The 21,750-nt window shown below is 41.4% G+C and overlaps 1 protein-coding gene across 6 annotated transcripts in view; it reads right to left on the bottom strand.

The window, feature by feature from the left end:
• Window positions 1–21,750, bottom strand: part of LOC118367507 (semaphorin-6D-like) — a 132,334-nt gene that overhangs the window by 110,042 nt on the left and 542 nt on the right. The gene's annotated exons all lie outside the window — the stretch shown is intronic.

The following is a 21,750-nucleotide window of genomic DNA, read 5'->3' as shown; positions in this document are numbered from 1 at the left end:
ACAACTGCACATGGGGACAAAGATTGTACTTTTTGGAGAAATGTTCTCTGGTCTGATGAAACAAAAATAGAACGGTTTGGCCATAATGACCATCGTTATGTTTGGAGGAAAAAGGGGGATGCTTGCAAGCTGAAGAACATCATCCCAACCATGAAGCACGGGGGTGGCAGCATCATGTTGTGGGGGTGCTTTGCTGCAGGAGGGACTGGTGCACTTCACAAAATAGAAGGCATCATGAGAAAGGAATATTATGTGGATATATTTAAGCAACATCTCAAGACATCAGTCAGGAAGTTAAAGCTTGGTCACAAATGGGTCTTCCAAATGGACAATGACCCCAAGCATACTTCCAAAGTTGTGGCAAAATGGCTTAACCTGTTGAGTGTGGGGGCAGTATTTTGATGTTTGGATGAAAAACGTACCCAAATGAAACTGCCTATTCCTCAGGCCCAGAATCTAGAATATGCATATAATTGTCAGATTAGGATAGAAAACACAAAAGTTTCTAAAACTGTCAAAATATTGTCTGTGAGTATAACAGAAATGATATTGCAGGCGAAAACCTGAGGAAAATCCAACCTGGAAGTGCTGTTTTTCCTGAAAGCTCTCTGTTCCATTGCCTGCCTTCGCTCCATTTAAAGGGATATCCACCAGATTGCTTTTCCTATGGCTTCCACATGTTGTGAACAGTCTTTAGACATAGTTTCAGGCTTTTATTTTTGAAAAAATGAGCGAGAAAGACCACATCGCGTCATTGTATGGCTGGGTGCCAGCAGCGTTTTGACTGCGCAACAGCTTGGAGCAGACATTTTCTCTCTCTCTCTCCTATTGAAGGTACAGTCCGGTTGAAATATTATCGATTATATATTGTAAAAACAACCTGAGGATTGATTATGAAAAACGTTTAACATGTTTCTACGAACTTTACGGATAATATTTGCAATTTGTCTGCCCGGTCATGACCGCTCGAGCCTGTGGATTTCTGAACATAACACGCCAACCAAATGGAGGTATTTTGGATATAAAAATCATCTTTATGGAATGAAAGGAACATTTATTGTATACCTAGGAGTCTCGTGAGTGCAAACATCTGAAGATCATCAAAGGTAAGCGATTCATTTGATTGATTTTCTGACTTTCGTGACCAATCTCCTTGGCTGCTAGCTGTTTGTAATGTTGTCTGCTGAGAGATGTCCTTACATAAATGCTTGGTAAGCTTACGTCAGGTGGATTAACAACAAGCTAAGCTGCGTTTTGCTATATTGCACTTGTGATTTCCTGAAAATTAAATATTTTTAGTAATTTAATTGGCGCTCTGCAATTCAGCGGATGTTGACGAAAATGATCCCGCTAACGGGATGGGTGCATCAAGGAGTTAAGGACAACAAAGTCAAGGTATTGGATTGGCCATCACAAAGCCCTGACCTCAATCCTATAGAAAATATGTGGGCAGAACTGGAAAAACGTGGGCGAGCAAGGAGGCGAGCAAGGAGGCCTGCAAACCTGACTCGGTTACACCAGCTATGTCAGGAGGAATGGACCAAATTTCACCCAACTTATTGTGGGAAGCTTGTAGAAGGCTACCCGAAACATTTGACCCAAGTTAAACACTTTAAAAGGCAATGCTACCAAGTATTAATTGAGTGCATGTAAACTTCTGACCCACTGGGAATGTGATGAAAGAAATCAAAGCTGAAATAAATAGTTCTCTCTACTATTAATCCAACATATCACATTCTTAAAATGAAGTGGTGATCCTAATTTGCCTGAAACAGAATTTCTACTAGGATTATATGTCAGGAATTGTGAAAAACTGAGTTTAAATGTATTTGGCTAAGGTGTACGTAAACTTCCGACTTTGTATGTGTGTGTGTGTGTGTGTGTGTGTGTGTGTGTGTGTGTGCGCGTGTGAATATATATATATATATATATATATATATATATATATATATAAAACTCAATACTATAGCCAGGTTTATAGTGGAAGGCAAACATTGATTATTGAAGTAAAGGAAAGACCCGAACAACCAATGCAACTGTAAAGTACTCTGGAAATAACAAGAGCTGCAGCAAAAAACATGCTTCAGATGTCAGAAGAGAAATTACATTGACTAACAAAGCAGAAGAAGACACGTTTCTTGACTGGTTCTTCTCTATTCAGAGAAAGGGAATTTAACAAAAGTGCACTTAGTTTACATTGATAAATGGGCAGATTATGAATAAAATCTGTTGACAAATCCTAGAGAGAGTTGGAGATGGCCAAATCACAGGGCATCTCAGAACACAATCTGTTCTGGCAATCTGCTTCAAGAGAATTAGACTTCACTTTGCCAGTTCCTCTTTCAGTACAGAGTGGTTTGAGAAATCTTTGGATTTCTTTCTTTGAATCCTCCACTCTCTGACAATATGGCAAAGAGATCTTTCAAACAGTGAAAAAGAACAATCTGTTGGTTACGTAAGTGATTTTGTTCCTCTGGATAGGCTGACACCTAGATTTAGGTCCAATTTTTTAAATGATGCCAGAGCATTTCCATGCTCTTGCAGTGCACGGTGAATTATAGCATATTATGAGGGTTATCCAAGTCCTTGGCCACAAAAATATACACTAAAGAAATCCCAAATCGGGACAAGGTCTTGCTTAACATGAGGGCCATCAATCACAATTAACATTTTGGAAACACATTAACCTGGTCATTGTTCTGGAAAATTCCTCCTGCCAGTCAATTCAGCAGAGTCTCAAGAAAGTTCATTTTCCCTCCCATTGCAGTGGCTATTTATAGTTAGACTGAACTTGGTCGGTCAAAATCATCTGCGATTGAACATTCTTGGGGCCATGATTAGAGGCCATTGGCCTAAATCCAACACTACGACCTTATCTATTCCAGACAAAGGTAATTGTGACAAATGGTGAAGGTTGGGTATGTGACCTAGTTACCCAAAAACACAGCAGGTATTTCAACCTGTAAAGACTTATTTTAAAAAAAAAGAAGCCACTGGACTAAAAAAAAAACAGACCAGCTGGCAGCCACATGCTAACGCTGGTTCCTCTGTCTCAAATTCTATAATAGCTCTGTTCATTTGTACTTTGTTCTATTTTCTCTATGCCCCCAGTATGAGAGAAAAAGGTCAAGAGCATAAAGAGAGAAAATGTAAACTGTAGTGTATCAATAACAGCCTATTGTGGGTTGCGTGATATGCGTGGGCTTCTGGCCAATATTCTTTTGTTTTGCTCTTTTTTAGTCTGTAGCAAAATGTTGATTGATGAATGCTGGTACTTGCCATCTGTAAGAGCTGTAATGGATCAGTTCAGATTTCAAAGCACAGCCTGGGAAAGAACAACACAAAATAATAACATATTCAACACTTGTGTGCAGTGGAAACCAAATTCCATTTCAAGTTCAACAGCAAAACATGATTAACTCCAAAGCACTAAAAGGTCCCAGACTTCAAATTGCTCCCAAATGCCCAGTAGATTTATTTTAGAGGGTAGGGCTATGCATTTTATTTTCCTTCGGAAAGGAGGGGAAGGTTGCACAGTTTAATCAACACCACAGATCAATAAGCCACCTGTTAGGATGCTCGTACTATCTGATTGGTGCACTGCGATCAACTCGTCAATGCAATTTCAAAATATATTTTCCTGGAGTAAGGGAAAAAGCAAGCTTCTGTGTCGGGTTCAGTAAACTTTCAAGGCTCTTAACATATTGTATGTGGAGCTCAATCTTATTTTCCTTTTAAAAAATCCCCAAATGGTCTCAATTTAAAAGTACGATACGCAAGCCAGCATAAGAGTAGCATAAGCTAAACACCTAAAAAAAAAAGGGAAAAATGGACATGGAAATTGGAAGGAAAAAAAGATCTGAGAGGGCTTTGAGACAACGGTGCTAGCATAATCTCTTCTGATTGGGTAACATGAGTAGAGGAACGATTCCATCACCAGAGCTAAGGTAACAAAACTGGCCAGCCTGGGCTTCCTCTCAACTCTGAGTTAACATGTAAACACCATTACACAATCCACTGCTCGTAATCACAACTTGGTACGTAATCATGTACAACTCTGGCAGCTGAAACATTTTACAGGATGTTTGTTTTATTTGCAACTTTATTCTACTCTTTTTAGGTGCTTCCATATATGGTTGGAAGGACAAACAAGCAGTTCACACACCTGCATGTTAACATGAGCATGTGCAATCCTGCATCGATTCTGAATATGGACCTTCAACAGTGAAAGAGGAGATTCCACAACCACATCTCCAAAGGAACCAGAAAAGCTTCATTAACCAGCAAAATAACACAAATGACAACAACCACAGATCTCGCCAAGTGGATGAAGAGATGAAGGATAGGGATGGCGGTTAGGAGAGGACAGATAGCTCCCAAACCCTGTGTGTCCCCCCACTGACCTGGGAGCAGTTTGATTAATCACAGAGACTAAAGCGGGAAGACTTAGCTGCTCATTATCCCGGATCAGGACCAAGGCTCGGAATTAAGATATTGGGATCATCTACAGCTGTGGACCACCATGTCACCGCAGGTGGTGCCCATTGTCCAACCCCTCCCTGTGAAGATTTAACACAGGGGCTCCAGAATGGTCGTTGATCAAGCATATGTTTCAAGTGCCCCTCATTTCTGTTACAGTCAATATTAGCAAATATGTAGTAACAACGGTTTGCAGTTCAATGTCACGGACCACCTCAAACTACTTAAAGCGAGAGTGCCAGAATTTCTGTTCTGACCATGTTGATGATATCTCTGATTACTTGAGAAGAGAGACATTTAAAACAGTCAATTAAAATTTAGACTTTGGGCAGATAATTGAGCCCTTCCTCTAGAAATGCATCAAGAACCATCCATTTGTGAGCAACAAATTGCCACCCAAAGATCATCCAAATATCATCAGTTGAGTTCAAGCTAAACCCTAGAGCTCTCTTGTGCATGTCATCCCATTGTCAAAACACTAGGAGAAAATGCAAGACTAGCCAGGGAGTTTTTCAGCTCTACATCAAATGTTAAAAGAACTGACCACAGAGATGAGCATTCCTACGGAATACCAAGAACATGTTCATCGGGCACATAGAGTACGCTGTAAAGGTCCTTCCTCCTCTCAGCTGTCTATTATTGTGGGTCATTGTAGTATTGTGGGTCAGTGAGAGTGAAATCACAAGGAGCACACACACAGTCCAGCATAAGGGAGAGGCATGTTATGACTACTCGTCTCTCACCATTCCTTCACCAAATTCCCATACTCTATGTCTTAACAGTGGGTAAGGTAAATGACTTGACCCCCCCCTAACATGGCCTCCTTCCCCAGATAGCCCCAAAGAAATTCAATCAGTATTCAGGTCAAGCCACAACTCCACCTTAACTCCTGACCTCACCCGGCTCTCCTCAGACCATGACAGGGGTTTGCCTGTGTCAGGCTTTAACAAAGTCCTCGTGTAAAGGGGGGGGAAATCAGCGGTCTAACCCTGTCAAGGCCAACACAATCAATCCAGAGGAGGAGTTCAAGGTGGTCTGACCCACACCTAACCCTGATGCTGAAACCATGGCGACAAGCTCAGCCAATGATTTTCCCATCAAACCCCCACCGAGTGTCTTGAGGAACAGTCCGGAGACACCTGAAACTCCACCTCTTTAAGGAATACCTAGGATAGGATAAGTAATCCTTCTCACCCCCCTAAAAGATTTAGATGCACTATTGTAAAGTGGCTGTTCCACTGGATGTCATGAGGTGAATGCACCAATTTGTAAGTCGCTCTGGATAAGAGCGTCTGCTAAATGACTTAAATGTAAATGTAAATGCAGTCCAGGATATGCTTATGTTTCAGGCTGGCACTGGAGGACAATTACTATAATTTTTTTTAAATTAACTTCGCTCTAGTTTCACTCTATCTACAACAACGTGACACAGCACAGTTTAAACATGAAGGCTGAACAACCCTGCTGCTGGTATAACTGGGGACCAAGGGGAGGGTATTAGCATAGCATAATTACACTGGGGAAAGATCCATGGAACAATAGTGTGGGACACCAGGGAGCAAGACATAGCCCACAATTTGCCATTGTGCTCCTTCCCACTTTCTTACCCCGTTGATATTGGAGAATAATGCCGGAATTCAGACTGTTAGTTTAACCAATGGTGCATTTAGTATCATAATAACCAGGCGGAGCACAGGGTTAAAGTGATTAGCAACCCTGTGCTGACACCTCACCACCCTCCACCAGTGGGGTATTATCATGCTAACCTAAAAGAGAAAAAAATATATTTGAAAGGAAAATATAGGAGGAGGCAGGGACCTCGGAAGCCAAGTGAACACAATGCCTGCGAATTTCAGCCTAGTCTGCCAAGGCGAGCGGGTAGACAAATGGACATAGACATAATGCTAGCTGGTTAATTAAAATAACATCATTAAAAAGGTATTGTGTGTGAATGGTCATCTCAATGCAATCACTGACCTGAGTGTCCGAAATATGTCCCTCAGAGCGCAGTCAGTCTCTCTCCATTACCGACTCCATTAGACATCTAACCAGACATTTCTTAGCACTTTTTCCAAATCAGACAAGCGTCTTGAGATACTGTTTGTTGGAACCTTTTTTTTTGTGACCATCTAAATGGTCACGGACACAGACTGTGATTATAATAGTAGGTAATGGAACCATGCCTTAGAGTGGGAGTGGGAGGTCGGGGTCATTTCCGCTGTGTTGGCTATTTGGGTCCCTTCAAATTAGGTGACTAAAGATATACCTGGTTTACTGTACCTCTCTCCATCGCTCACTCCTCTCCCACTCTTCTCTCTGAGACGAGGCATTAGAGCAGTATCAGGCTCTGCAGTTGGAGACTTGTTTACCTTGAGTTGTCTTTCATACCGTCAGTCACCAGTGATCACCCCTCAGGGAGAGACTGTCGAGGCAGAGAGATAATATGGGAAAGCAATAAAGGAGGATCAAATGAAGCCGCCTTGGAGACACTGGGCAGGAGAAAGAGAACCTGTAGGAGTGCGTTTGTATGCGTCAACACAAATATGTTTACTGTATCTGTGTAAGACGAAACACATGGTAAACATCGTAACAGCCGTTATAACAGACAAATACCCCCACACACACACACACACACACACACACACACACACACACACACACACACACAGCTGCGTGGATGAGTCACCACATGGTTAACTGGCACACCCGTGGAATGGGACGAGTGAAGTGAGAAGGGGGGGGGCAATTGTACGCACACTGGTAGAATTATATGACACTTACCCCCTGGACCTCTACAGACCGGTTTAAAAATAACCCTGATTCAGGCGAAAGGGGCTGGAGTTCAGAGAAACCCAGGAAAATGACTGCGATAGGAGTCTGTTACTGAACTAATCTTGCACCTCGTCCAAACCAAACGACTGATAGCATTATCACCACCCAGAGATGTAGACTTATACTGTAAAAACCAGCACATACACCAACCCTCACACAGGCATAAATACACACACAGACGTTAAACAAAGCGAGGACTAGCCGACACTTGAATGCGATCCATTGTCATCCCTTCCCTAAGTGCATATAGTACAGTACATGCTAAGTCTTGATAGACCCCGGACAAGGTCGAACAAGACAGCTATTTATGGATAGTTGGGAAATTCGATGCAGGGTTTTGAACAAGCTAATAAAAACCCAATTGGCAGTATGCATGTCATTTAACACCAATGTGTGACAGACTAATATATGTATTTTTCTATAGTTGCATGATACCATTAAAAAAAAAAAGAGGCAAAAATAAGAGGTTTAATCAAAACACTTTGTGTAAATGAATACCAGTCACCTTTTGAGTGCGTGCAGAGCCTGAATCGGGTATGATGAGGCATTACTGCATGAAGCAGCGGCTTTAAGCGGGAAAAACAATCTTAGGTTTTTAATTTCCTGCTTCATTTCACGTGTCGGGCCCATAAAAATCCTAAATTCCAAAAACTGCAATAAGCTACTTTGAGACATGATCATGACTCAGAATAAGTTCTCCAGTAGCAAAACTCTAAATAGATCCCCCCCCCCATAAGGTTATTGCTTTGCGGTATAGGCTATATCTGTGAGAACAGACACAATAACTGTGCCACAGATTTTAAGAACACAAACAAAGTCTAATAGGAGGGAATTTCGACCAAAGTTAAGCGTGCATAAAAGGGAATGTAATTTTATTTTTATACGCTTTTCTCTATATACGTATTCTGATGTTACGCATGAGAATAGCATGCTATTCAGCCACTATACATTTGGGGTAGAGATCAAAGAAAGGAAGGAAGTGGCAGAGGTGTATTCTGGTGTTGACTTCATTTCATTGACTTCAACACCTTCATGCAAAATGAAATGATGAATAAGGTCAAGCAACCTGTCGGTTCTAAGTGCAACAACAACTTTCTTTTTTCGAATAGAAATAAAACACTATTCTCCATGCACTAATTTACAGAGCTATTTGAGTAATCCGTTTGGATAAGGGAATTGTACATATACACGGCAATTGTTTAAAATCTATTTTACCTTATGATTGCTGGTGACTAATGTAAAACCAGTCATATTTCTGCAAACTAAAAAGCATGTCAACATGACAGGTATTTCGTACTCTTTTCCACAGTGAAGTATAAAATAGCTCTGCCGTTATTCAGAATTCTAATTGTAGGCCTAAGGCTTTATAATTTGTGGGTCTGAAATTTGGAGACCCAAGCAGAGGCTGTAGCCTGTGAAAACCAGTACACACTGACAGTAGCGGCGAACCTACCGAGTTGATGTATGCACTCTAGAATTATTTAATTATATGGCCGGACATTTTTTTTTTTACAATTTCAATCATATTAAATATTAGCCACTATCAGTAGCCACCATCAGTAATACCCAGAGAAATAGGCCTACAGTGCCTTCAGAAAGTATTGACAGCACCCCTTGAATTGTTCTACATTTTGTTGTGTTACAGCCTGAATTTTAAATGGATTAAATTGAGTTTGGGTCACACAACACCCCAGAACGTCAACGTGGAATTATGTTTTCAGAAATGTATTAACAATGTCAAATGTACAGTGCCTTGCGAAAGTATTCGGCCCCCTTGAACTTTGCGACCTTTTGCGACATTTCAGGCTTCAAACATAAAGATATAAAACTGTATTTTTTTGTGAAGAATCAACAACAAGTGGGACACAATCATGAAGTGGAACGACATTTATTGGATATTTCAAACTTTTTTAACAAATCAAAAACTGAAAAATTGAGCGTGCAAAATGATTCAGCCCCTTTACTTTCAGTGCAGCAAACTCTCCAGAAGTTTAGTGAGGATCTATGAATGATCCAATGTGGACCTAAATGACTAATGATGATAAATACAAACCACCTGTGTGTAATCAAGTCTCCGTATAAATGCACCTGCACTGTGATAGTCTCAGAGGTCCGTTAAAAGCGCAGAGAGCATCATGAAGAACAAGGAACACACCAGGCAGGTCCGAGATACTGTTGTGAAGAAGTTTAAAGCCGGATTTGGATACAAAAAGATTTCCCAAGCTTTAAACATCCCAAGGAGCACTGTGCAAGCGATAATATTGAAATGGAAGGAGTATCAGACCACTGCAAATCTACCAAGACCTGGCCGTCCCTCTAAACTTTCAGCTCATACAAGGAGAAGACTGATCAGAGATGCAGCCAAGAGGCCCATGATCACTCTGGATGAACTGCAGAGATCTACAGCTGAGGTGGGAGACTCTGTCCATAGGACAACAATCAGTTGTATATTGCACAAATCTGGCTTTTATGGAAGAGTGGCAAGAAGAAAGCCATTTCTTAAAGATATCCATAAAAAGTGTTGTTTAAAGTTTGCCACAAGCCACCTGGGAGACACACCAAATATGTGGAAGAAGGTGCTCTGGTCAGATGAAACCAAAATGGAACTTTTTGGCAACAATGCAAAACGTTATGTTTGGCGTAAAAGCAACACAGCTCATCACCCTGAACACACCATCCCCACTGTCAAACATGGTGGCAGCATCATGGTTTTGGCCTGCTTTTCTTCAGCATGGACAGGGAACATGGTTAAGATTGATGGGAAGATGTATGGAGCCAAATACAGGACCATTCTGGAAGAAAACCTGATGGAGTCTGCAAAAGACCTGAGACTGGGATGGAGATTTGTCTTCCAACAAGACAATGATCCAAAACATAAAGCAAAATCTACAATGGAATGGTTCAAAAAAATAAACATATCCAGGTGTTAGAATGGCCAAGTCAAAGTCCAGACCTGAATCAAATCGAGAATCTGTGGAAAGAACTGAAAACTGCTGTTCACAAATGCTCTCCATCCAACCTCACTGAGCTCGAGCTGTTTTGCAAGGAGGAATGGGAAAACATTTCAGTCTCTCGATGTGCAAAACTGATAGAGACATACCCCAAGCGACTTACAGCTGTAATCACAGCAAAAGGTGGCGCTACAAAGTATTAACTTAAAGGGGGCTGAATAATTTTGCACGCCCAATTCTTCAGTTTTTGATTTGTTAAAAAAGTTTTAAATATCCAATAAATGTCGTTCCACTTTATGATTGTGTCCCACTTGTTGTTGATTCTTCACAAAAAATACAGTTTTATATCTTTATGTTTGAAGCCTGAAATGTGGCAAAAGGTCGCAAAGTTCAAGGGGGCCGAATACTTTCGCAAGGCTGTAAATGTCTTGAGTCAATAAGTATTCAACCCCTTTCTTATGGCAAGCCCAAATAAGTTGAGGAGAAAAAGAGTTTAACAAGTCACATAAGTTGCATGGACAATAATAATAGTGTTTAACATGATTTTTGAATGACTACCTCATCTCTGTACCCCACACATACAGATAATTGTAAGGTCCCTCAGTCGAGCAGTGAATTTCAAAAACAGATTCAACCACAAAGACCAGGGAGATTTTACAATGCTTCGCAAAGAAAGGGACCTATTGATAGATGGGTAAAAATAAAAATGCAGACACTGAATATCCCCTTTGATCATGTTTAAGTAATTAATTACACTTTGGATGGTGTATCAATACACCCAGTCACTAAAAAGATACAGGCGTCCTTCCTAACTCAGTTTCCAGAGAGGAAGGAGACCGCTCAGGGATTTCACCATGAGGCCAATGCTGACATTAAAACAGTTAGTTTTCCCCTGTCACAGCCATTAAACTCTAAGGATGGATCAAAAACATAGTTACTCCACAATACTAACCTAAATGACAAAGTGAAAAGAACATGTATCCTGTTTGCAATAAAGCACTAAAGTAGAACTGCAGAAAATGTATTATGTTTGGGACAAATCCAACATAACACGTCTGTGAATATATTTAAGCATGGTGGTGGCTGCATTGGAGTTTTTTCTAGGATTAAAAGAAACAGAATAGAGCCAAACAGGCCATTTCCTAGAGGAAAACCTGGTTCAGTCTGCTTTCCAACAGACATAAACCACATTGACAAATATACACTGGAGTTGCTTACCAAGGCGACATTGAATGCTCCTCTGTGGCCAAGTTACTGTTAACTTAAAAATGTCTTGAAAAATCTATTGCATGTTGTGAAAATTACTGTCTAGCAATGATCATGAACAAATCCAGGTGTACAAAGCTCTTAGAGACTTACCCAGAAAGACTCACAGCTGTAATTGCTGCGAAAGGTGATTCTAACATGTATTGACTCAGAGGGTTGAATACTTCTCTAATCAAGATTGTGTTTTATTTTTGATACATTTTATACAAATATGACACATTTTGCATCGTTCCCTTACATTGTTAGTTTACCTTTCTTTTGTCTGTCAAGTCCATGAGGTTGTTCCTGAGGGTCAATAATGTTTTACATTAGGCTAACATATTACACGTTGTTCCATAATTTGGGACATGTAGCCTATTTGAATCATTCATGGAGCACAGACCATACAGAGTGTCCTGTGAGGATCAGATGGTTCAGATCAGCTTGGCAATGGTTGACAAGAGGTCGACCGATTATGATTTTTCAACGCCGATACCGATTATTGGAGGACCAAAAAAAAAAACGCTACAGATTATTGGAGGACCAAAAAAAAAAAACACGATACAGATTATTGGAGGACCAAAAAAAAAAACACGATACAGATTATTGGAGGACCAAAAAAAAAAAAACACGATACAGATTATTGGAGGACCAAAAAAAAAAAAACACGATAAAGATTATTGGAGGACCAAAAAAAAAAAAACACGATACAGATTATTGGAGGACAAAAAAAAAACACGATACAGATTATTGGAGGACCAAAAAAAAACCAATACAGATTATTGGAGGACCAAAAAAAAAAACAATACAGATTATTGGAGGACCAAAAAAAAACAATACAGATTAAAATCAGACAAATTTCTTTATTTGTAATAATGACAATTACAACAATACTGAATGAACACTTATTTTAACGTAACATAATACATCAATAAAATCAATTTAACCGCAAATAAATAATGAAACATGTTCAATTTGGTCAGAATGATGATATGATAAGAGGTAATGATTAATAAGATGACTGTTTATCCATGAAATATCATTTTTTTATTGAACCTTTATTTAACTAGACAAGTCAGTTAAGAACAAATTCTTATTTAAAATGATGGCATACCCCGAACGGCGCTGGGTCAATTGTGTGCAGCTCTACGGGACTCCCAATCACAGCCGGATGTGATACAGTCTGGATTTGAACCAGGGACTGTAGTAATGCATCTAACACAGATTCAATGCTCTAGACCGCTGCGCCACTCGGGAGCCTTATAAAGTTTAGTTTGGGGGATGGTAACTCTTTAAACAACCTCTTCTGTGGTGCCCCAAATCCTAATGAGTTAATTGTTGCATGATTCATTTAAAAATTGAGTAACAATTAAACATTGTTAGTTGATTAAATAAATAACAGTCATTCGATTAATGAAAGCAAAGTCACGACAATAGCAGTTTAAACCTGGAGCATGGTTCATGACGACGGGATCGTTGTCATCACAGTTCCGGAATTAGTGAGGATAATTAAGGTATATTGATAAGACTGCTGTTCAACCCCCATTGTACCCTTTTCTCACCTTCCAATATTTCATGAATTGAACATGGAAACATTCATGATGAATCAAACCGCTGTTGACTACAATGCTTTCCACAGTTGTGTCAAGTTGGCTGGTAGTGGATCTCTACTATGAATAGATCATTCCATCTCATCCCACAGATGCTCTATTGGATTGAGATCTGGTGACAGGGTGGCCATTGCAGTAAACTGAATTGACCGTCATGTTCTTGGAACTATTCCTGAACAAGCCTTGTGGCATGAGGCATTTAACCTGCTGGAAAAAAATGAAGGGATGCACCTGATTGGCAATGACGTTCAGAAATCCTGTGGCTCCACTTTTATCAAGAGGCCCAATACGTGCCATGAAAATACACCTCACATCACACCACCAACCTGCAATGTTGACGCACTGCATTATGGATGCATGTACTCATGTGGTTCTCCATACCCTAGTCCTCCTGTCAGCGTGAAACAGCAGGAACCGGGATTCATCAGACCAGGCAATGTTTTTCTGATTTTCCAGTGTTTTCTCCATTTAGCACACTTTGTTTTTTGCTGAAAGAAATGGAACTCCGTAAGGTCATCGACCTCCATACCCCATTCGTGTCAAGGTACAATGAGTTGTGCATTCTTTTATTGGTCTTTGGGCACCAATGTTGTACTGGACTGTTAGTTGACTAGCTGTAGCCCATCTGTTGCTCTGCACATTTTGTGTCAGCCTCCTTTGTTGAAGTAGATTTAACAGATGACATCAATAAAGGATCATAGCTTTCAACTGGATTCACTGGTCAGTCTATGCCACGGAAAGAGAATGTACACATGTACAATGTTTTGTACACTCAGTGTATATTCTAGTGAGTCTGTCAAGAAAATTATCATTAAAAAGTTAAAGTATTTAAAGGGATGATTTCAGATAGATGTACTGAAGACTCTATTGAATGAAAACTCCACAAGAAAATCTGTTGGCCAGCAAGTGGGAGGGTTTCCAGAGATTGAATAAATGTATTTCAGCGTCCGCAAGGCAATCACACCTGATAAGCCCGTTATGCACCTGCATAAGATAAGTCTGAATACCAACTACTGAGAAGTGCCTAGTAAAGGCGTGCGTAAGAAAGGCGTACATTCCCCAAGTCTGAATCGGGCCCTAAATGCATAAGGATTACATGTATTATATGGCATGAAGGATGGATTTTAAGATGATCAAATTACATTTTTGTTGATGTTATTCTCCTACTTACCCTGCCTATTTCCAAATCTCTCTCCCTTTTTTTACTAATGTCCTCCTCTCACACATTTTCTCTCTGAAGAACAGATCTTTCCTGCATGCTAAGAAATTGTGGGTCGATTTCCAAGAACAACAAGCTCCAGCATGCACCCACATTTCAATTCCTGGGATGTGGTTAGGAGATTCAGTTCTGCACTTTAATTCTAGCCTAAAAATAAAAACATATATTTTGAAATCATGCAGGAACTAGATGGTTTTCAGCTACAGTGAAATCCATTGCATGATCACAAAAATAGACTATACAAAAACTGTATGAATGCGCCACCAGAAACAAAATCAACTTATAAGGATTTTGGATACAGCTAAGCCGAAACACCAGTGAATCCAAAGTAAACATTCAGTGAAGTGAAAGGACGGATTGCTTCAGTTTCAACATGGGCAGCTAATCAATGAGGCAGGATGGCGGGAGGCTACCCTCATTATGAAGTGATTAAGAGATAATTTGGAACAAAAACCACTGCACCTTTAGCCCCTCTTGGACTGCGCCAATCAATAATGTGTGTGCGGCCAGCAGCAATTCACAGGAGGGCTTGTTTCGTTAACCTACATTCTAAGAGAAGATGAGCAGTAGAGTAAAAAGATCGCTGCAAAATATACACTGCTCAAAAAAATAAAGGGAACACTTAAACAACACAATGTAACTCCAAGTCAATCACACTTCTGTGAAATCAAACTGTCCACTTAGGAAGCAACACTGATTGACAATAAATTTCACATGCTGTTGTGCAAATGGAATAGACAACAGGTGGAAATTATAGGCAATCAACAAGACACCCCCAATAAAGGAGTGGTTCTGCAGGTGATAAGCACATACCACTTCTCAGTTCCTATGCTTCCTGGCTGATGTTTTGGTCACTTTTGAATGCTGGCGGTGGTTTCACTCTCGTGGTAGCAATAGACGGAGTCTACAACCCACACAAGTGGCTCAGGTAGTGCAGCTCATACAGGATGGCACATCAATGCGAGCTGTGGCAAGAAGGTTTGCTGTGTCTGTCAGCGTAGTGTCCAGATCATGGAGGAGCTACTAGGAGACAGGCCAGTACATCAGGAGACGTGGAGGAGGCCGTAGGAGGGCAACAACCCAGCAGCAGGACCGCTACCTCCGCCTTTGTGCAAGGAGGGGCAGGAGGAGCACTGCCAGAGCCCTGCAAAATGACCTCCAGCAGGCCACAAATGTGCATGTGTCTGCTCAAACGGTCAGAAACAGACTCCATGAGGGTGGTATGAGGGCCCGACATCCACAGGTGGGGGTTGTGCTTACAGCCCAACACCGAGCAGGACGTTTGGCATTTGCCAGAGAACACCAAGATTGGCAAATTCGCCACTGGCGCCCTGTGCTTTTCACAGATGAAAGCAGGTTCACACTGAGCACATGTGACAGACGTGACAGAGTCTGGAGACGCCGTGGAGAACGTTCTGCTGCCTGCAACATCCTCCAGCATGACCGGTTTGGCGATGGGTCAGTGGTGTGGGGTGGCATTTCTTTGGGGGGCGCACAGCCCTCCATGTGCTCGCCAGAGATAGCCTGACTGCCATTAGGTACCGAGATGAGATCCTCAGACCCCTTGTGAGACCATATGCTGGTGCGGTTGGCCCTGGGTTCCTCCTAATGCAAGACACTGCTAGACCTCATGTGGCTAGAGTGTGTCAACAGCTCCTGCAAGAGGAAGGCATTGATGCTATGGACTGGCCCGCCCGTTCCCCAGACCTGAATCCAATTGAGCACATCTGGGACATCATGTCTCGCTCCATCCACCAATGCCACGTTGCACCACAGACTGTCCAGGAGTTGGCGGATGCTTTAGTCCAGGTCTGGGAGGAGATCCCTCAGGAGACCATCCGCCACCTCATCAGGAGCATGCCCAGGCGTTGTAGTGAGGTCATACGGGCACGTGGAGGCCACACACACTACTGAGCCTCATTTTGACTTGTTTTAAGGACATTACATCAAAGTTGGATCAGCATGTAGTGTGGTTTTCCACTTTAATTTTGAGTGTGACTCCAAATCCAGACCTCCATGGGTTGATAAATTTGATTTGCATTGATAATTTTTATGTGATTTTGTTGTCAGCACATTCAACTATGTAAAGAAAAAAGTATTGAATAATAATATTTCATTCATTCAGATCTAGGATGTGTTATTTTAGTTTTCCCTTTATCTTTTTGAGCAGTGTATATTGCTTCCTGCATTAAGTAGCCAATGGGAAAATGTTTTGATTAAAGTTTACTGATACTATTATACACATACAGTACCAATAGGTATCTCAATGCCTGAATATTGCATATAGGCCCTTGTGATTGTTATGGTTCATTGGGGGCTCTGGGGGATTGTGGGTGTCGCAGTTAAATGGGAGTATAAAAAAGGCAACCGTCTTAGTCATCGCTCAGTAATCCTCAGTGATGAGACTCAATGTGCAAATGAAGTAGCTACCTCCTCAGATGAAATATGCATGAAAGGGAAATAGGTTTAATCTCAACAGGATGTATTTCTTGCCCAAAACTCTTCTCCCTTACCAGCCCTGAGAGTACTGGGCAAAAACTTCCCATCACACTAATCAAACAGCTGTGTGTGTGGCCAATCTCTTTTGAGGAAGACAAAAAGATAATGGAATCTAAAAGGATTACTCAAAATGCAGATTGAAGCACCTTCCCAAATCACCCAATTACAAACAAACATAGACAAGCCACTCAGACAGCATGATTTACATACTAATATAACACAAATAAAGTAGGATGAAAACATGTTCACATACAAAAACTAAGGGTTGGGAAACCTTTACCGACCTGAATACATAAATATGATACTATCTGCTGACACAGGTTATACTGCCCTCTATAATTGCTGGAACTCTTCCACTTCAGTTCGTGGAGCTTAACCAGACAGTTACCCAGCATTCTCAGCCCGTGGCTGCTGCGGGTTAGCTGAGCGGCCTAAGACCATGTTTGACAAGGGGTTAACACTGCTGAAAAAGGCTTTATAAAACCACAGGAAGACAGCCAGTCTGGAAAGGAGGACTGAGGCCTGTCACTTGTCCAGAGTGTGGTCTGCAACCTTTTTTTATTTTTTTCCATCCTACCCTTTGGTTGAACTCTGCTCTTTTTCCTCCCAAATTCACACACTCATCAGCTCTGGGATAATTACCCGTACTGTGCTAACCGCGGCGGTGTGACAGGAGGGCAGCCATCACTCGCCTGTTTTTAGAATCAGAGCTAATTACTGCCCTGTCAAGGACTCTATTTAAATGACTGCTACTGATGGGGCTAATAGGATAAAACAGTGTCAATATTGAACACAGTCAATTAAACCAGACATTTATTTTGGGCACCAAGGTCCTGGTGTGCTGAAATGAACACAGATATACAGAAAAATAAATGAAAAGAGGTGATATTCAAACCAATACTAGAAAATCCAATTAATCATGATAAATCTATGATACAGTGAAGCTTAGCATTATAATGAGGACTCAGTAAAACAAGTTTCTGCATTGTGAAGAGCAAACAGCTAAAACACAGTAAAGTACATTTCCCCCTACTGGTCCCGGACAATGACTGAAGACCCCCTTCAGCTGCCATGGCAAAGCCACGAGGCTTTCCTCAACCCACCCTTTTTAATGCAATATGTTCATGTGATTTTCCCCCAATGTCCATTGGAGGGGCCAAACCTGAAGGCCAAGGCCTGGTGGTCTCAGCAGATAGCTGGGACAGGCCTGTTCCGTGTCAGCCTTGGGTTATGGATGATGGGGAGGCTCTGGGGCTGACAGGTAATAATTCACTCCCCAGGGTTCAGGAACCTGTCGCTGAACCGAGGCAGGCAGACAGGGAGGGTGGAAGACGGCACGGCCTCGCAAAACCCTCCTTTCCTTACTTTCCCCACTAAGCAAGATATGGGGTCCCCATTGGCTGCCCAGTTGCCATGGGTAACAAACTACCATCAATATGAAATATGAGGTGCCACAGTCCAGTGCTTCACTCCGGTGCAGGGCCAAACAAAGTCCCATATGGTGAGGGTGGGAGCCGAAGATTAACTGTTGCTCCTTCAAGCCAAACACAGTCACACTGCCCATTTTTTAAACTCCAGCAGCCCTCCAGTGCCGTAGGTAGTAATTCAGAGTCACCTCAGACAGATGGTTACTGTCAATACTCCACACTTACAATGCTTTTAAAGAAAGATACTATAAAAGTCATATTGATCTCAAAATGGAAGTTATCAACACAGAAGGGGCAGATTGCAGTAATTCAACCACTGCAATTGATATGTGCCAGGGCGTCTGGGCTCTATTAGGATCCTAACCGAAACCATTCAATATAATATTATGGATAGCATTATGGTACCACAGTCTTCTGCGGAAGACAGTTGACTCAAAAGACAGTTGCTTCTCTAAACAGTAAAGTAACTTGAGTCTGGGCCAGTTCTGAAGCCAGTTCTCCAACTGTTGGAACAGTTGGAGAGGCAGCAGAGTTGGATGAGGGAATATCTGCATCACAGGGGTGACCGTGGGCTGGGAGGTATAGGCTGTACTGTACGTCCCACAGGACCATAGTCCTGGGCCCCTGGGACAGAGCCTATTTCTGCCCTCATGACCCCGCGGACCATTAAGGAGACACAGCCATCCACACATCACAGCCCAGCTCAGCCCTGCAGCAGACCTCCTGTCATTTAATACAAAAACTACAGCACCATCGGAAATAGGAAATAAAATTACACCGTGGTCTGAATGCACCATTAGCCATGCTAACCGAGCGCCGGCTCTTTCAGGGCTGAAATGAGAGCCGGACAACATGCAATTTGGGAGCCGACGGAGAGGGAGCGGGCTGCCTCTCTCAGCTCTAGTCATTTACAGCCATCACCCACCAGCATGCAAGACCTGAGTTACTTATTGAATGGGGTTGGGTAATAAGAAAGCGGAGATGTGTGTTTCTGGAGGTAGGAAATGAGAAAGAGAGAGAGAGCGAAAGAGAGTGAGCAAGGTAAAAAGAGTTCCGAGAGGGCATAATGGTTGGGTAGGAGTTACAAATAATATAAACATATTATTCAAAAATGATAAATCCAGAAAGCGCAACAAACCAGTAGAATATTCCAACTCTGTTGAAGGGAAGCAATAGCACCGCTTGTTGATTAGGCTATGACATCTAAAACACCTAATGTATAACAGTATTGTCATTTTCTCTGACTGAGCAGCCTAGCACCAGTAAAAGCACCAGTAAAAGCACCAGTAAAAAACTATGATACCAACTGCAACTTTGGTTTCCTTTTTAACATGTAAAAGATGGGGGTGAACATTGTTTTTAATAAAAATATCTGCAGCAAGAAACATTTAAAAAGGAGAAAAACAACCTTGTTTGTACTGTTAGATAATGATACCCTAGAGTCAGTGAGTTTTGCACCAAATTAACATGAATATTTACATTTCTTCTAAAACATTGGAATATAGACGCAGTTATCACACATCCACATCACCAAAACTATCATGGATGGGAAACGTTAGTTGTGCATGCTGCCAGTGGCGACATGTCCATAGGGGGCACAAAGGCAAGTGCCCCCTCAGATGTCGTGTTGTGAGATGTTTCAGATGTTAAATTAATTAGTAATCTTCATTTTTAAGCCCGTGTTTTATCCGAATCATTTAGAAAAAGATCTGTCAGCAGCATTTTGCAGATGGGACACACTGACTGGACTAGGCAAAGAGTACCCACCGCCCCCCACAATTCTCCCTAGTAAGTGGTCCCTTCCCAAGTGCACAGAAAAAAGAAAGGCAGGCCACTATACTCTAGCGCGTGGAGTATCGTCAGTGGAGGAGGAGAGTGTAGAGTGACACACAGCGTTTTATTTGCTTTTAGCTGATGGTGTTGGACAGGAGGTATGTTTATAAATGAACGTGATCAAGCTATGTAGCCTATTGATTTCTTCTTCATGAATAAATAAAACAAAAATGTTTTGTTGTTTGTCTGCTTCTACATCTGCATTGCTTGCCGTTTGGGGCTTTAGGTTGGGTTTCTGTATTGCACTTTGTGACATCTGCTGATGTAAAAAGGGCTTTATAAATACATTTGATTGATAGTACTAACCTTGCAACTGTATGATGTTGGCTTTAGTTAGCCAGCTAGATAGACTCCCAATCTCACCATTTCAGGCTATCAATCAAGTTGGATTATCTTGTCTAACCTACCTGCTGGCCAGGTTACTAGACTTGAGAAAAGCAGGCAATTACTAAATGTACTAAATAAGACTCACATTCCTTTCAATCTTTTAACCAGATTTGAGCAAAACCCACCCCCCACACACACGTACTTCATGCCATACTTTGGTCAAGATATTTGACTTGCAGATATAAGCCTACTAAAAGCTTCTCTCTGTTGGGCATAGCTGAGAGTGGTTCTAAAGAGCATAAAAATATAGCCTATTTTTGTCTCAATCCAGGTCTGTAGACTACACACAGACTGTCACCTTCAATGTCCTCCCATCTGGAACTATTGGACATTATTCTCGCTAATTCGACACAATATTGGCTATTATATTTTGGCTAGTGTTTACCAAAACGCATTAAAGACTGCATGAAAAAACTAATATCAACATGTAATTCGAATCACTGTTATTGATAGCCTCTAGCTGTATTTTCAGGCTATAAATATGTGCACAAACTCAAAAAACATAAAACAATTTAAGAATCAGCCTAAACATACAATCAAAGGCATCATCATTTGTTTCATTGCATTATGACAGATAACCAGCAGGTCACAGACTGCAGTTGTTGTGGAAAATTCAAAGTCATCCACAACTAAAATCACCTAATGCGCATTTTAATTAAGCAGCTGTCAAAATGACAAGACATTGCTCTATAATATAAAGCTGGTGAACCAAGTAAGGTCAATCTAGGCCTACAACAACAAGTTTGTCACGCCACACAAAGGACTGCGAAATCTGTGAAATCACCCAACTCGATACATCTTGGCGCACGCAGCTATTATGCATTTCAACTTACTCTTTAAGACTGGCAACAATTTTCTACAAAAACGACCTTGTTCAAATGACCCAGTGAGATTATATAACAGTGTTTGAAAGACATGTATGGTTGCAGGTCTATTATATAGACCATTAAAGTCTCGTTTTAATTTCTGTAAACTATAGCCTACATAAATACAAACAGACGTCTGTCTGCACAACGACAAAAACACAGTCATATAGCCTATCCAAAAACGGATAGAGTATTCCTAGTATACTATTTTTTGCATATTTATTTGATGACAAATGCTATTTTCGCATGCATTTAGCTGAAAAGATGATCGAGCTGAAGCCAATGGTTTAGGACACGGTTTCCCAGTCTCGGTCTTGGGGCCCTTCCTGGGTGCACGTTTTGGTTTTGCCCTAGCACGAAACATAACTAACTCCTTCAGTAGCCGACTGTCTCCGTGGCTGC

This window comes from Oncorhynchus keta, chromosome 31 (assembly GCF_023373465.1).
Source record: "Oncorhynchus keta strain PuntledgeMale-10-30-2019 chromosome 31, Oket_V2, whole genome shotgun sequence".
In the NCBI taxonomy this organism is placed as follows: Eukaryota; Metazoa; Chordata; class Actinopteri; order Salmoniformes; family Salmonidae; genus Oncorhynchus; species Oncorhynchus keta.
This window is presented reverse-complemented; position numbering and strand designations above follow the sequence as displayed.